The 15,031-nt window shown below is 41.8% G+C and overlaps 1 pseudogene across 1 annotated transcript; it reads left to right on the plus strand.

The window, feature by feature from the left end:
- Positions 1-728: 728 nt before the first annotated feature.
- Positions 729-7,109, plus strand: AT5G33050 (annotated as a pseudogene; the record flags this gene model as incomplete). Its single annotated transcript has 1 exon — positions 729-7,109.
- Between the last annotated feature and the right edge of the window lie 7,922 nt (positions 7,110-15,031).

Here is a 15,031-nt window from a genome sequence, read left to right on the forward strand (position 1 = left end):
CTCTCCCTCACAACTCTCTCTCGACCAAACCTCACCATCTCTCTTCCTCTCCAAACACTCGACCACACAAAAACACTCGATCTCTCCCCTCCGGCTTCGTCTCCCTTCTCACTCGATTACGACACAGCCACCGACACTCACGCCACCGCCTTCATCCTCTCTTTCACTCAACGATGGGACCAGTTTTGCCATCTCTCCCTTCTCACCACTCGCCGTTCACTCGACCACTCCGCCCTTCACTTCGCCAGAAGCTTCACCGTCTCAACGTTTCCTCCCTCTTCACTCTTGACCCCGCTGCTCCTCTCTATTCACCGCCTACTCGATCGTCGGACCTTCACCGTCTCACCATCGCTTCCTTTTCACTCAATCTCGCCTCCCATTCACTCGACCGCAAGAGCACCTCAGCTTCTACTTCGATTTCTTTCTCTCACCTCTCCGTTCTCACCGTTCACTCGACCTCGCCATTCACTGCGCCTCCGTTCATCTCTTCACTCGACCGCTCCTCAAACCGCCACCGTCTTCTCTCCATTCAACGTATACTCGACCACGCTGTTACTGTCTCTCATTCGTGTTCACTCGACCGCTATACCCGAAGCCACAATCTCACTGTACTCGACCGTTTTACTCGACCGCGTACTTGACCGGTTTAGTGTTTGCATTTTATTTGGACTAACATATTGATATTTGGCTTTGAGTTACATTCTTTTTCAGGAAATCAATATGAGTAACTACAGCGGCGAATCCTCCATGGATGCGGATTACAACGTCGATGAAGCTGAATCTTGGTCAACTGGACCATAGAGAGAGCAACAAGCTTATGAGAGCTTCAGAGCTGAGACCGAACGTTCAGTAGCTCGACGCAATGAGAGGAGAGCTGAGATTGCTAGAGGAAATAGAGCAATGACCAGCAGATATGAGTTGATCAACGAAGACATTGACGTCGAGTATGAGCCTGAGTCATGGCATAGAGAGACGAAGCTGTTGAACAGGCCTGATGAAGTTACAGTGGAGGAGTACATCAGACTTTTTGAGCTGAACGACTTCTGGGGAACGAGGTACCCCTGTTATCAGACTTTAGCCCAGCTGGAGCTACTGGAGGACGTACAACACTTATTCGAGAAGTGTCATCTGGAGACGATGATGTCTTACCCGTACGTTGCTTACAAGAAGGAAACAATAGAGTTTCTCTCCACTCTACAAGTGGAGATGTATAATGGACTTACAGTAGATGAGCTGGAGAGTGAAGGGTTGGGGTTCTTGACTTTTTCAGTGAACGAGCAGCGTTACCAGCTATCTATCAAGAGCTTGGTAGGATTGTTTGGTTTCCCCAGTGGAAAGGGAACTAAACCCAAATTCGAGAGGGAAGAGTTGAAGGATTTGTGGTTAACCATTGGGAACGATATGGCGCTCAACTCTGCGAGGTCTAAGAGCAACTAGATTTGAAGCCCTGTGATCCGCTACTATCAGCGCTCTGTAGCAAATGTTCTGTACTCTAGGGAATCTACAGGCACTGTGTCTAACACAGACATGGAGATGATTGATTCTGCACTCAAGTGCATTCTCCATAGAACAAAGGGGAAGAAGGTCCTGAAGGGCGACCTCAATGATGCACCACTGATTATTCTTCGGTTGATCCACTTGTGTGGATACAGGAAGTGGGCGCACACCAACGGGAAGAAGAGGGCGCGAGGACCCCTTTGTGTAGATGGTGTTGTGACACCGATTCTGATTGCATGTGGTGTACCTCTCACGTCTCCAGCGTTTGATCTGAGGATGATGGATTTAGATCATTTGCGTCGTTGTGAGTTTCTGGAGCACGACATGGTTGCCGATTTCTATCGCTACGAATTCGAGCACTCCTTGACCCGAACAGCCAACATTCTGCTTTCCTGCACTGAGGCCACAACCATACTTAGGGCGAAAACATTGACTTCAAGCCTGCGCGTGATTACCTCTACTTTGAGAGCGCTCTACCGACTGATGACAACGTCCCTACAACATAAGCTACAGAGGATGAGATTGCTGAGACAGATGATGATAGGGAGGAGGAGTACGATACGAGCATGTATCATTTCAGTGAGCACGTACCTCCAGCGCGGAAGAGCAAGAGCTTGAGCGAAACTCACAGAAACAACAGTAAGTTGCAGAGGTGGAGCGTACCTCCTAAGTTGCACAAAAACAACGTACCTCTAGTTACAGTGATATCAATACCAAGGTTGAAGCACTGACATCTAAGATCAGATACATAGAAGGCCAAACTGGGTCGCCCTCAGCACCCAAATTTACAGGACCTTACGGAAAATCAATGCCAAATTCAAAGGAGTATGCTCATGCTATCACACCTAGAAGCGGTAAAGAATTACCCACAAAAGTGAGTCCGAACCAGAACACTGAGGACAGTGTGGAGCAAGATGGGGAGGATTTCTGTCAGAATGAAGATTCCGCTGAAAAAGCAATAGAAGAGCCTATACTCGACCGATCTACACGACCACTAGCTCCTGCAGCGTCTCCTCTTGTTGGAAAACCAGTTGTCGCCAAAACCAAGGAAAATGTCTTCGTTCCCCCACCTTACAAGCCACCACTCCCATTTCCTGGTCGATTCAAGAAGGTCATGATACAAAAGTACAAAGCTCTCCTGGAGAAACAATTGAAAAATCTTGAAGTCACGATGCCTCTTGTCGACAGTCTTGCACGTATACCAGACTCTAACAAATATGTGAAAGACATGATTACAGAAAGAATCAAAGAAGTCCAAAGAATGGTGGTGCTAAGTCACGAATGCAGTGCGATCATTCAGCAGAAGATCATTCCAAAAAACTAGGAGATCCTGGTTCGTTCACCTTGCCTTGCGCTCTTGGTCCTTTAGCCTTCAGCAAGTGCCTCTGTGATCTAGGTGCATCTGTGAGTCTCATGCCTCTCTCTGTTGCAAAGAAACTGGGCTTCAACAAGTACAAGCCCTGCAATATATCCTTGATCCTAGCTGACAGATCTGTTAGAATTCCCCATGGTATGCTGAAAGACTTACCAGTCATGATAGGCGTGGTCGAAGTACCTACAGACTTTGTGATTTTAGAAATGGATGAAGAACCCAAAGACCCTTTGATACTGGGAAGACCATTTTTAGCTACAGCTGGAGCTATCATTGATGTTAAGAAGGGAAATATTGATCTTAACCTCGGGAGAGATCTCAAGATGACCTTCGATATCACCAACACCATGAAGAAGCCTACAATAGTAGGAAATGTTTTCTGGATTGAAGAGATGGATATGTTAGCTGACGAAATGCTAGAAGAGCTAGGAGAAACAGATCATCTATAGAGTGCTCTAACAAAGGATAGCAAAGAAGGAGATTTACATTTGGAGACTTTGGGGTACCAGAAGCTTTCAGATGAACACAAAGCAGTTGAGAATCCAGGAGAATATGAAGATTTGGGTGAAAGAGCAAGGGGGGAATATATACTCGACCACATCACTCGACCAACAGCCCATTCAGTATACTCGACCACATCACTCGATCACAACCCCTCCTCTGAAGCCAACTTAGTATCCGATGACTGGTCTGAACTCAAAGCGCCCAAAGTCGATTTAAAACCATTACCAAAAGGGCTAAGGTACATTTTTCTTGGACTAAACTCTACTTATCCTGTCATAGTGAATGATGAGCTAACTACTGATCAAGTAAACCTGCTGATAACTGAGCTTAAAAAGTATAGGAAAGCTATAGGATACTCGTTAGATGATATTAAGGGGATTTCACCTACCTTGTGCATCCATAGAATCCACCTTGAAAATGAATCCTACTCTAGCATTGAACCTCAAAGGAGATTAAACCCAAACTTGAAAGAGGTTGTGAAAAAGGAGATACTTAAACTACTAGATGCTGGGGTTATCTACCCTATCTCTGATAGCATTTGGGTATCCCCAGTTCACTGCGTTCCTAAAAAAGGAGGTATGACAGTTGTTAAAAATTCTAAAGATGAACTGATACCCACTAGGACTATAACTGGACATAGGATGTGTATTGACTATAGGAAGTTAAATGCTGCCTCTAGAAAAGACCATTTCCCATTACCCTTCATTGATCAGATGCTAGAAAGATTAGCAAACCATCATTACTATTGCTTCTTGGATGGTTATAGCGGATTTTTTCAAATCCCTATTCACCCAAATGACCAAGAGAAAACCACTTTTACTTGTCCTTATGGAACCTTTTCTTACAAGCGTATGCCTTTCTGTTTCTGTAATGCACCAGCTACTTTTTAGTTGTGTATGACTTCCATTTTCTCGGATTTGATAGAGGAGATGGTAGAGGTATTCATGGATGATTTTTCTGTGTATGGCTCTTCCTTCTCCTCGTGTTTGTTGAACCTGTGCAGGATACTTAAAAGATGTGAAGAGACAAACCTGGTGCTGAACTGGGAGAAATGCCATTTCATGGTTAGAGAAGGCATCGTTTTGGGCCACAAAATTTCTGAGGAGGGAATAGAGGTTGATAAGGCTAAGGTTGACGTGATGATGCAGTTACAGCCACCAAAGACTGTCAAGGACATCAAGAGTTTTCTTGGACATGCAGGATTTTATAGAAGATTCATCAAGGATTTCTCCAAGTTGGCAAGACCGCTCACTAGACTGTTGTGCAAGGAAACCGAGTTTGCATTCGACGAAGAATGTTTGACAGCCTTTAAGTTAATCAAGGAAGCTTTGGTCACTGCCCCAATAGTCCAAGCTCCAAACTAGGACTTCCCATTCGAGATCATGTGCGATGCTTCAGATTATGTAGTAGGAGCAGTTTTGGGCCAACGGATTGATAAAAAGCTGCATGTGATCTACTACACAAGTAGAACGATGGATGATGCACAGGTAAGGTATGCCACTATAGACAAGGAACTGCTAGCTGTGGTATTTGCATTCGAGAAATTTAGAAGCTACCTAGTGGGCTCTAAGGTGACAGTCTACACTGATCATGCTGCTTTGAGGCACATATATGCGAAGAAAGATACCAAACCTAGGCTGTTGAGATGGATCTTATTGCTCCAAGAGTTTGACATGGAGATAGTTGATAAGAAGGGAATTGAAAACGGTGTAGCTGATCATCTGTCTAGGATGAGAATTGAAGACGAGGTCCCTATTGACGACTCCATGCCAGAAGAACAGCTAATGGCAATTCAGCAACTTAACGAGAGTGCCCAAATTCGGAAATCACTCGATCAAGTATGTGCAATCGAAGAAAAACTTCCGTGGTATGCTGATCACGTCAATTACTTGGTTAGTGGTGAAGAGCCCCCAAATATGTCGAGCTATGAGAAGAAGAAGTTCTTCAAGGACATTAACCATTTCTACTGGGACGAACCTTATCTCTACACACTCTGCAAAGATAAGATCTACAGGAGATGCGTCTCACAAGACGAAATCGAAGGCATCCTACTGCACTGCCATGGGTCTGCCTATGGTGGCCATTTTGCAACGTTCAAGATAGTGTCAAAAATCTTGCAAGCAGGTTTTTAGTGGACGACAATGTTTAAGGATGCTCAGGAATTCATCTCGAAATGTGACTCATGTCAGAGAAGAGGGAACATCAGCAGAAGTAATGAGATGCCTCAGAATCCGATCTTGGAAGTTGAGATTTTTGACGTTTGGGGAATAGATTTTATGGGTCCATTTCTTTCTTCTTACGGAAACAAGTACATACTGGTCGCAGTGGACTATGTATCAAAATGGGTTGAAGCCATAGCTAGCCCCACCAATGATGCTAGAGTTGTGCTAAAGCTGTTCAAGACAATTATCTTCCCTAGATTTGGAGTACCGAGAGTTGTAATCAGTGACGGAGGGGAACATTTTATCAACAAGGTTTTTGAGAACCTTTTGAAGAAACATGGAGTAAAACACAAGGTAGCCACTCCTTATCATCCACAGACGAGCGGGCAGGTGGAAATCTCCAACAGGGAGATAAAAGCAATTCTAGAGAAAACAGTGGGGATTACAAGGAAAGATTGGTCTGCCAAGCTCGATGACGCATTATGGGCTTATAAAACAGCCTTCAAGACCCCTATTGGCACGACTCCTTTCAACCTTCTCTATGGAAAATCCTATCACTTGCCTGTTGAACTCGAGTATAAAGCCATGTGGGCAGTTAAACTCCTGAACTTCGACATTAGAACCGCCGAGGAGAAGCGGTTGATCCAACAAAACGATCTCAACGAGATTCGCTTAGAAGCTTATGAGAGTTCCAAAATCTACAAGGAGCGAACCAAGTCTTTCCATGACAAGAAGATAGTCTCAAGAGATTTTAAGGTTGGTGATCAAGTGCTGCTGTTCAACTCACGCCTGAGGCTTTTTCCAGGCAAGCTCAAGTCTAGATGGTCTGGTCCTTTCTCTGTTACTACAGTCCGACCTTATGGTGCTATCACTCTAGCTAGGAAGAATGGAGAATTCACAGTCAATGGCCAGCGGCTCAAGAAATACATGGTAGATCAATTTATTCCAGAAGGAACTTCTGTTCCTTTGGAGGAGCCTTTAAACGCCTAAAGAGTATGAGGAGTCAAGCTAAAGACCTAAAACAAGCTCACTTGGGAGGAAGTCCCATGCCTATCTTTGTACAGATCTTTTATTTCCCTTGTTGTTTTTGATGCATTTTGTTAGTGTTTTCAGGAGACATGTATGAAGAGCAAAGGGAAATGGATTCTGGCCTTGAATAGCAATACACTCGACCACAGAGCAATCAAGGACACTTGACATTGTTCTGGTTTCTCCACCCCAGGAAATCACTCGACCACACCTTACAAGGACCGAATGATGATGTGATCGAGTGTAGCGAATGATGCAATCACAACTTCTGCATGTTAGTAATCCACTCGACCGTGGTACTGGCCGCAGCATAAGAAGAGAGGTCGAATATCATCAGAGCGGTGCTGGCCGCGACGAAGGAGCAGAGGTCGAGTACCCCCAAGGGGAAGCTGAGACACAACAGGGAGACTCCTCGATGGCCTGGGAGCAATCACAGGCAGCTATTGATGACCAACTCCGCTTCTTCTTCTACTGAGGTAAGCACCTCACTTCACCATTGTAATATAACATCTCCTGTTTTTATTTTGTTTCTGTGATGTGTTTTGTCCTGAGTACTCTCTTCCAAATTTGGTCACACAGTGGACTGTGTGATTTAAGTTTGGGGGAGGGCTCAGGAAGTGTGTGTTGCATTGTATATAATCTTGAGTCTGCATTCATCTAAGGCATAGAAAAAACCAAAAAAATTGAAAAATTTCAAAAAATGATTTCACAACAATAGAGTGCTCATGTAGTTGCATTGCATCTAGGATCGAGTCTAGAGTGTTTCGTTTAGGATTGTTGCATATGCATAGGGGATAATGATGAGATAGCCTTGTAAGCATTTTGGTTCACCCGATAAACTCAGTGCCCTCGTTGTTAGTTGTCTCATGCGTAGTCAATGAAATTGAAGTAAAACTGCATCATGCCTACATTGCTCTACTCGACCACACTGTTAGGATCTGATACCATTCCCTATCAATTTGAACTTGAATCTGATTTAGAATTATCATGTCTTGGCATCGAATTAGAACTCATGGATACCCTAAAATACTTGGATTTTCTTACTCATTTTAACCACTCTTGTTAGTCCAAGTAGCTCACTCTCCTTATTAGAGCAGTTAACCCGAACCCAAACAAAAAAAATTCTTTCAAGCCCTATATCACTTGTGAGTGTTTGTGAGGTCTTATTTCGATTGAGCTTGGTAGAAAGTGTTAGGTTCTTAACGACAGAGATAGTGTCTCATGTAGTTCTAGTTCGCCTTCTTCGGACTGGATAGGACTAGGTGGGCGCTTATATCATGGGTTGGGATGTGTTTAAAAGAAAAGGGTGAATTCATTGTTGATAAGGAAAGGGAAAGGATTCTAGGGGAAGTAAGCTAAAGAAGTTAGAAAAAAATCTAGTAAAGGTTTTGGGAATGTTAATGAAAAGAATGAGGTTCTTGTTAGCTAAAGAAGAAGGGTTAAAAGCCTTTGGTTTTAAAGATTAAAAACAGGAACCTTAGTTGTTAAAGAAATCTAACTCCGCTAGATGTATCAGAGTGTTGAGAAAGCTTCTCCTAGAGTTAAGAGAAAAGAAAAGAATGATATGAAAAAGAGTTCATGAATGCAAAGGGTAGAGTTAAGTTCTTGTATTGGGACTGGAGTTGGGATTACCATTAGAGCTTCATTGTTATACTCTGGGTAGATGAGATCTTATCTCTGTATGCATAACTTGGGACTTACCTTTACCATTCTACTAAAGCTCAATCATTCTTGAGGGATCCCCTGTTACTTAAACCTATTATGTAAGGGACCATCTTTGTCTCTTTACCTTTACCTTAGCCAAATGAGTTCATTGATGATGCATTGCTTGATTCACGTTCCAGAACTAATGAATGTTAAAGGGATTGGTAGATTTGAAAGCATGTGTAGGTCGAGTATAAGAGACGGATTGATTGATAACAATGCATGGCTAACGTTTTTGAGTAAAATTTAATCATATTGCATCTTAGAACTACCAACTTGGACATTGATTTTATTTGCTCTATCATATGCTTTGGTTCTGAGTCCCCACCTTCAAACCTCTCCTTCAACTATGTCTTCTTATTTGCTTGAGGGCAAGCAAAGACTAAGTTTGGGGGAGTTGATATGTCTATAATTTGCATGTTTTTAGTGTCCATTCATTATCGTTTCGAGTCCAGTTTCATATCATTCATCACTGTTTTATATCATTTCTCATCATTCTTGCATACTTTGCTTGATTAGGATAGCTTTGCATACATATTGCATTTCTGAGTTATTTTCAGGTGATTTGGAGCTGTTTGCGAGTAAATTAGAAGAAACAAGCCAGAACAAGGAGACATACTCGACCACCAGGTCGTGTGCATCCAGCGCCATACTCGACCCCCTGGTCGAGTGACTTTGGAGCCATTCTACCCATCTACTCGACCCTTAGGTCGAGTATCCTCAGCTCAGGCCACTCGATGATGCCACTCAACCCCCTGGTCGAGTACCATTTCGCCACACCACCTGACCACACTCGGCCGTTCACTCTACCATGTTAATCGACCCCCTGGTCGAGTATCATCACTCACCACCAACACCATCACTCGACCGGACACTCAATCACGTCTTCACAGTCTACTCAAATCCGCACTCAACCAGACAAGCTGAGCACAAGGAAGAGAAGAGGAGAAGACGAAGTGTTTGGAAGCGGCCTGGACCTCCAACGGATCACGAAGCGCATCTCGGCCCATTATCATTCTATGGGCCGGGCGATTAGGTTATTGGCCCGTCTACTATCATTTTATTTCGTTTTGTATAAATAGATGTCTTAAGGTTCTGTCTTGGGACATCTAGTTGACATTGAGTTTTCGCTTCAGTTTTATTTTCTGTTTGACTCTGCTGCGCTGTTTTTGCTTCTGCAACCTGTAATTCGAGATTTTTCCAAGTTATTCAGATTCCGCATTTGATTTTATCTGTCATCTTGTTTCTCTACTCTTTATCTCTTTACTTATGCAATATTATCATTTATCTGCGTTTATGTCTTTAAGCATGTTGTCTAAGTAGTGACTTAGAATTCTTAGGGATGGGATAAAGTAGTTGTGGAATCCATAGTCTGTAGAATGGTTAAGTTTTAGAATTGATTGAATCCCTTCAGGACTAGTTGTGTTTACTGCTTATTTCTTTCTGTTCAACTGGAATTCGATCCCAAGCATTCCCGCACCCAGAAGGTGTTCGATGAATGCTTGATCCACTAGTTCCTGAGATATTCGTCTCTATCCCAAGGGAGTGGCCGTTTAGAGCGTTTATTGACTTTATCAGTCTGTTCTTATTGCCTGCATAGTTAGATTCCGTTAATGGGAATTAGTCTGGGCTAGCTTTGCTTGAGGATTTCTATCACGGGAGTGAATTGATCTGTTGTTGAACCTGTTGTCTAGGGATAGCTTGATTACGCTTGTTAACCATTCGGATAGGCTAGGATACCACTCTACTCGATTACCCCATCCTTAGGAATTTCTCGTCTATATGATTTCTCTGTTTTATCGTTATCACTTAATCGTTCTCATTGCTTGTTTCTTTGTTTTTGCAATCACTCGATCAACTTACTCGACCACACCCAGTGTTTGGCAACAGACTGTGCAGTCGAGTATATCTGTTTCATATCCTGCCTGTTACTCGACCACATCCTACTTTTGGCATCAGCCTGTTGTGGTCGAGTGATTTTAGTAATTCAGATATTGTTTCTGTTTTCTGCATGTTCACTTAGGACTGTTAGAAACCCCAATACTGTTATTGCTTGGCTTGACTTAGTGACTTCTGATCACATCTCATCTGTTTGCATCACACCCATTTGGATTGACACCTAAAATACTACAACGACATGATTGGTGTTTTAGGATAATTGACTAAAAACCTATTATCAGTAAGCACCTCACTCCACCATTGTAATATACCATCTCCTGTTTTTATTTTGTTTCTGTGATGTGTTTTGTCTTGAGTACTCTTTTCCTTATTTGGTCACACAGTGGACTGTGTGATTTAAGTTTGGGGGAGGGCTCAGGAAGTGTGTGTTGCATTGTATATAATTTTGAGTCTGCATTCATCTACGGCATAGAAAAAACCAAAAAAATTAAAAAATTTCAGAAAATGACTTCACAAAAATAGAGTGTTCATGTAGTTGCATTGCATTTAGGATCGAGTCTGGAGTGTTTCATTTAGGATTGTTGCATATGCATAGGGGATAATGATGAGAAAGCCTTGTTAGCATTTTGGTTCACCAGATAAACTCAGTGCCCTCGTTGTTAGTTGTCTGATGCGTAGTCATTGAAATTGAAGTAAAACTGCACCATGCCTAGATTGCTCTACTCGACCACATTGTTAGGATATGATACCATTCCCTATCAATTTGAACTTGAATCTGATTTAGAATTATCATGTCTTGGCATCGAATTAGAACTCATGGATATCCTAAAATACTTGGATTTTCTTATTCATTTTAACCACTCTTGTTAATCCAAGTAGCTGACTCTCCTTATTAGAGTAGTTAACCCGAATCCAAACCTAAACCTTCTTTCAAGCTATATATCACTTGTGAGTGTTTGTGAGGTCTTATTTCGATTGAGCTTGGTAGAAAGTGTTAGGTTCGTAACGACAGAGATGGTGTCTCATGTAGTTCTAGTTCGCGTTTTTCGGACTGGATAGGACTAGGTGGGCGCTTATATCATGGGTTGGGATGTGTTTAAAAGAAAAGGGTGAATTCATTGTTGATAAGGAAAGGGAAAGAATTCTAGGGGAAGTAAGCTAAAGAAGTTAGAAAAAAATATAGTAAAGGTTTTGGGAATGTTAAAGAAAAGAATGAGGTCCTTGTTAGCTAAAGAAGAAGGGGTAAAAGCCTTTGGTTTTAAAGATTAAAAACAGGAACCTTAGTTGTTAAAGAAATCCAAATCCGCTAGATGTATCAGAGTATTCAGAAAGCTTCTCCTAGAGTTAAGAGAAAAGAAAAGAATGATATGAAAAAGAGTTCATGAGTGCAAAGGGTAGAGTTAAGTTCTTGTATAAGGACTGGAGTTGGGATTACCATTAGAGCTTCATTGTTATACTCTGGGTAGATGGGATCTTATCTATGTATGCATAACTTGGGACTTACCTTTAGCATTCTACTAAAGCTCAATCATTCTTGAGGGATCCCCTGTTACTTAAACCTATTCTGTAAGGGACCATCTTTGTCTCTTGACCTTCACCTTAGCCAAATGAGTTCATTGATGATGCATTGCTTGATTCACGTTCTAGAACTAATGAATGTTAAAGGGATTGGTAGATTTGAAAGCATGTGTAGGTCGAGTATAAGAGACGGATTGATTGATAACAATGCATGGCTAACGTTTTTGAGTAAAATTTAATCATATCGCATCTTAGAACTACCAACTTGGACATTGATTTTATTTGCTCTATCATATGCTTTGGTTCTGAGTCCCCGCCTTCAAACCTCTCCTTCAACTATGTCTTCTTATTTGCTTGAGGGCAAGCAAAGACTAAGTTTGGGGGAGTTGATATGTCTATAATTTGCATGTTTTCAGTGTCCATTCATCATCGTTTCGAGTCCAGTTTCATATCATTCATCACTGTTTTATATCATTTCTCATCATTCTTGCATACTTTGCATGATTAGGATAGCTTTGCATACATATTGCATTTCTGAGTTGTTTTCAGGTGATTTGGAGCTGTTTGCGAGCAAATTAGAAGAAACAAGGCAGAACAAGGAGACATACTCGACCACCAGGTCGTGTGCATCCAGCGCCATACTCGACCCCCTGGTCGAGTGACTTTGGAGCCATTCTTCCCATCTACTCGACCCTTAGGTCGAGTATCCTCAGCTCAGGCCACTCGATGATGCCACTCAACCCCCTGGTCGAGTACCACTTCGCCACACCACCTGACCACACTCGGCCGTTCACTCTACCATGTTAATCGACCCCCTGGTCGAGTATCATCACTCATCACCAACACCATCACTCGACCGGACACTCGATCACGTCTTCAAGGTCTACTCAAATCCGTAGTCAACGAGACAAGCTGGGCACAAGGAAGAGAAGAGGAGAAGACGAAGTGTTTGGAAGCGGCCTGGACCTCCATCGGATCACGAAGCGCATCTCGGCCCATTATCATTCTATGGGCCGGGCGATTAGGTTATTGGCCCGTCTACTATCATTTTATTTCGTTTTGTATAAATAGATGTCTTAGGGTTCTGTCTTGGGACATCTAGTTGACATTGAGTTTTTGCTTCAGTTTTATTTTCTGTTTGACTCTGCTGCGCCGTTTTTGCTTCTACAACCTATAATTAGAGATTTTTCCAAGTTATTCAGATTCCGCATTTGATTTTATCTGTCATCTTGTTTCTCTACTCTTTATCTCTTTACTTATGCAATATTATCATTTATCTGCGTTTATGTCTTTGAGCATGTTGTCTGAGTAGTGACTTAGAATTCTTAGGGATGGGATAAAGTAGTTGTGGAATCCGTAGTCTGTAGAATGGTTAAGTTTTAGAATTGATTGAATCCCTTCAGGACTAGTTGTGTTTACTGCTTATTTCTTTCTGTTCAACTGGAATTCGATCCCAAGCATTCCCGTACCCAGAAGGTGTTCGATGGAATGCTTGATCCACTAGTTCCTGAGATATTCGTCTGTATCCTAAGGGAGTGGCCGTTTAGAGCGTTTATTGACTTTATCAGTCTTTTCTTATTGCCTGCATAGTTAGATTCCGTTAATGGGAATTAGTCTGGGCTAGCTTTGCTTGAGGATTTCTATCACGGGAGTGAATTGATCTGTTGTTGAACCTGTTATCTAGGGATAGCTTGATTACGCTTGTTAACCATTCAGATAGGCTAGGATACCACTCTATTCGATTACCCCATCCTTAGGAAATTCTCGTCTATCTGATTTCTTTGTTTTATCGTTATCACTTAATCGTTCTCATTGCTTGTTTCTTTGTTTTTGCAATCACTCGATCAACTTACTCGACCACACCCAGTGTTTGGCAACAGACTGTGCAGTCGAGTATATCTGTTTCATATCCTGCCTGTTACTCGACCACATCCTACTTTTGGCATCAGCCTATTGTGGTCGAGTGATTTTAGTAATTCAGATATTGTTTTTGTTTTCTGCATGTTCACTTAGGACTGTTAGAAACCCCAAAACTGTTATTGCTTGGCTTGACTTAGTGACTTCTGATCAAATCTCATCTGTTTGCATCACACCCATTTGGATTGACACCTAAAATACTACAACTACATGATTGGTGTTTTAGGATAATTGACTAAAAACCTATTATCAGTAAGCACCTCACTCCACCATTGTAATATACCATCTCCTGTTTTTATTTTGTTTCTGTGATGTGTTTTGTCCTGAGTACTCTTTTCCTAATTTGGTCACACAGTGGACTGTGTGATTTAAGTTTGGGGGGAGGGCTCAGGAAGTGTGTGTTGCATTGTATATAATTTTGAGTCTGCATTCATCTAAGGCATAGAAAAAACCAAAAAAATTGAAAATTTTCAGAAAATGATTTCACAAAAATAGAGTGTTCATGTAGTTGCATTGCATTTAGGATCGAGTCTAGAGTGTTTCATTTAGGATTGTTGCATATGCATAGGGGATAATGATGATAAAGCCTTGTAAGCATTTTGGTTCACCAGATAAACTCAGTGCCCTCGTTGTTAGTTGTCTGATGCGTAGTCATTGAAATTGAAGTAAAACTGCACCATGCCTAGATTGCTCTACTCGACCACATTGTTAGGATCTAATACCATTCCCTATCAATTTGAACTTGAATCTGATTTAGAATTATCATGTCTTGGCATCGAATTAGAACTCATGGATATCCTAAAATACTTGGATTTTCTTACTCATTTTAACCACTCTTGTTAATCCAAGTAGCTGACTCTCCTTATTAGAGTAGTTAACCCGAATCCAAACCTAAACCTTCTTTCAAGCTATATATTACTTGTGAGTGTTTGTGAGGTCTTATTTCGATTGAGCTTGGTAGAAAGTGTTAGGTTCGTAACGATAGAGATGGTGTCTCATGTAGTTCTAGTTCGCGTTTTTCGGACTGGATAGGACTAGGTGGGCGCTTATATCATGGGTTGGGATGTGTTTAAAAGAAAAGGGTGAATTCATTGTTGATAAGGAAAGGGAAAGAATTCTAGGGGAAGTAAGCTAAAGAAGTTAGAAAAAAATATAGTAAAGGTTTTGGGAATGTTAAAGAAAAGAATGAGGTCCTTGTTAGCTAAAGAAGAAGGGGTAAAAGCCTTTGGTTTTAAAGATTAAAAACAGGAACCTTAGTTGTTAAAGAAATCCAAATCCGCTAGATGTATCAGAGTATTCAGAAAGCTTCTCCTAGAGTTAAGAGAAAAGAAAAGAATGATATGAAAAAGAGTTCATGAGTGCAAAGGGTAGAGTTAAGTTCTTGTATTGGGACTGGAGTTGGGAATACCATTAGAGCTTCATTGTTATA

Source organism: Arabidopsis thaliana, chromosome 5 (genome assembly GCF_000001735.4).
Source record: "Arabidopsis thaliana chromosome 5, partial sequence".
NCBI lineage: Eukaryota > Viridiplantae > Streptophyta > Magnoliopsida > Brassicales > Brassicaceae > Arabidopsis > Arabidopsis thaliana.